This window comes from Dendrobium catenatum, unplaced genomic scaffold (genome assembly GCF_001605985.2).
Source record: "Dendrobium catenatum unplaced genomic scaffold, ASM160598v2 fragScaff_scaffold_1034, whole genome shotgun sequence".
NCBI lineage: Eukaryota > Viridiplantae > Streptophyta > Magnoliopsida > Asparagales > Orchidaceae > Dendrobium > Dendrobium catenatum.
Window position 1 is genome coordinate 389,967 of NW_021319496.1, and position 2,821 is coordinate 392,787.

Consider the following 2,821-nt stretch of genomic DNA (forward strand, 5'->3'; position numbering starts at 1 on the left):
TTTTTAAAAAACCATGTCTTTGGCAACACTCAATTATATTAAAAAGCAAATATGAATTTGTTTAAATAAAAATAATTTCAAAATTAAATATTAGTTACAATGTAAACTTCCTAATTTCATTGAAATATCTAAAATCACTTCTCACGCTATTTTTTTTTTTTTCAAAAAATGCCAAAGAAAAATGTATTCCTAAAAAATGTACATAACCAAATGCTTCAAGTAACTTTTGTTTAATAAACAAAACATATGTTTTTCAATAACATTATTTGTAAAAATTAAGTACTCACGATGAGACCCTCAACCTCATTACTCATATTCTTCCCTTTGCATTTATCAGGCCTTTTAACTTTCGACTCCTCTATACAATATTCAATAACTTGAGATTCTTCTTTCTTTTCATTCATTCTACTTGAGTGTTATGAGCGCACAATTTTATAAATAATTATTTTTCATTCATTCCATATAATTTATGAAGATTGACAAAATTAGAGGGAAACCATTTAATTTCTTCATATTTTCAATAAACGAGTTATAGTTGCAGCCAAACTTCTAAATAATTAATTCAACTAGCAAAGTAAAATAAGCTTGAATTAATGATATATGTTTGTGTTAGCTATACTGTAAGGTGAATTATTTAAATGTCAATAGAGAAATAGATGAGAATAGAAGAATTAGGGTGTAAGTAGATCTTTATATGTAAGATGTGTCAAAAAGTGCTAGCATGAGGCTCAAGAAAGATGAAGGAATGATCGAAGAGAGGGATCGTAAATGTTTCACCCTTATAAATGTTGTCAATTAAAAAGAATGGGTAACTAAATAAGATAATTAATTTCTCACATAACTATTCATGATTGCCTAAACTAGAGGCCTCTTATACTAAAGTTATTCTAATCATTGCAGTAAAATAGCTATTTAAGGATGCATGAAAGTGTCCTAAAAGACGTAATATAATGACACTTATAAATAATAGGATACATGTTGACCTCACTTTTCTATGAGGTCACTATGACCTTTCCCTGGACTATAGACCCTAGGTTCTTTCTAGACTCTAGATCTTAATATCCTTTTAGTCTCCAAACCCTAGGATCAATTTAGATTTTATATCAATCTAGTCCAAAATCTAAGGCTAAGGGTTTAGGTCCTGAAAGCATTTCCCAGTATTTTTTTAAACACTCAAACCCCAGCCAACTGACCCTTGATTCTGAGTCTAATAATTTTATATTGATAAGACATGTCTCTGAGGCCAGTCCTCCAAGTTTGAGCTAAATCATACCCTTCTAATTCTAGAAACTAAATCTATTTCTAATGGATATAAAACTTTCAAATATTTATGGCCTATGCCACTGGACCTATCACCTAATGAAATTTAACCTTGGAGCCCCCTCCAAATCATTTGATCACATCTAGTCCTTTGATATTAATATCTTCAGCATTAATTTACATTTTTCTGGACCCACTTTGACCCAGAATTGACCAAAGAAATGACCGGAATACCATTTAAGGGGATTTTTGGACTTTTGACCAAAATTCAATATGGTTCCACCTCATCAACCTTTAAAACCTATCCCAATCAATTTTAAATATCATTTAGAATCTATTAGACCCAATCTCAGACCCTGGGTTAACATGGTTAACCAAGTCAACCTAAGTTGACCTAAAGCCCTAAATGGTCAAAATAGCCATTTTGATTGAAATGACCTCCCCATACCCTAGGACCAATCATAACACATTCAAAATCTCATTTCAAATCTATCGATCCCAAATATAGCCCCTAGGTCAACCTGGTTGACCAAGTCTACCAAGGTTGATCTAGTGACTCATTAAGAACTCAAATAAGTCATTTGACCCATGTGACCTCTCCAGACCTTGAGACCATACCCATTGGATTCCAAATACCAAACAAACCCATCATACCCAAAAATAGGTCTTGGGTTAACCTGGTTGACCAAGTCAACTTAGGTTGACCCATTAACTCTTAGGGGTTTAAATAGGTTAACTTAACCTATTTGAGCTCTCCAACCTGGCCTTATCACTCCTTCAAATCAACTCCTAATGACCAAGTCAACTCTCAATCCTTGGTTAAACTTATATGGCATGTGTTCCCACTCATCATAGCCATGACCTTGACTATTGACCCTTGCATAAGCTATCCCAAATAGCTCCTTACACCCCCCAAATGCCACATCATCATCTTTGACCATGTTGATTGGTCAAACTAAGTCAACAAGGTACTTAAACCTCTCTTTGAAGTGGTCAGCACTTTTCTTTGACCTCAAAATCGTTGGCTTTAGCCTTGGACTTCACCCAACCAGCTCCCCATACTCTTTCCCTGCCACCTCAACATCCATTGACTAGTTGAATGGACAAGGGAGTCAATCCATGCATAAAACCCTTTTCATGGTCAAACCCCTATAAAGCTCCATTTCCCCATAGATCACATGTCCTAAGCTAACTTTATTAGCTTTAATACCCTACTTAAAAACTACTTAAGTTATCCCTAACAGTTGGTTTAATCAATTTGGGCAATAGTGGTCCCCCCATATCTAAAAATGATCCAATGGGAGCAAGGCCACTCCAGCCTTCGGGGCAGCCTTTCAATGACTTGGGACACTTGTCCCCCATCAGAGCAAGCTCCCTGATGTATCAGAACCGTCTAATCTCCTCTAGGGATTTTGAATAGGGCAAAAGCCCCATTTTGAGCTTCATTCAAATCCTTAGGCTCTCTCTCCACTCCAGCTCTCTCTAATCATTTCCTTGATCCTTTTAGAATCTCCAGACCATCCTTTTCACTCTCCAAGTGAGACCCAACCATTGGAAGCTT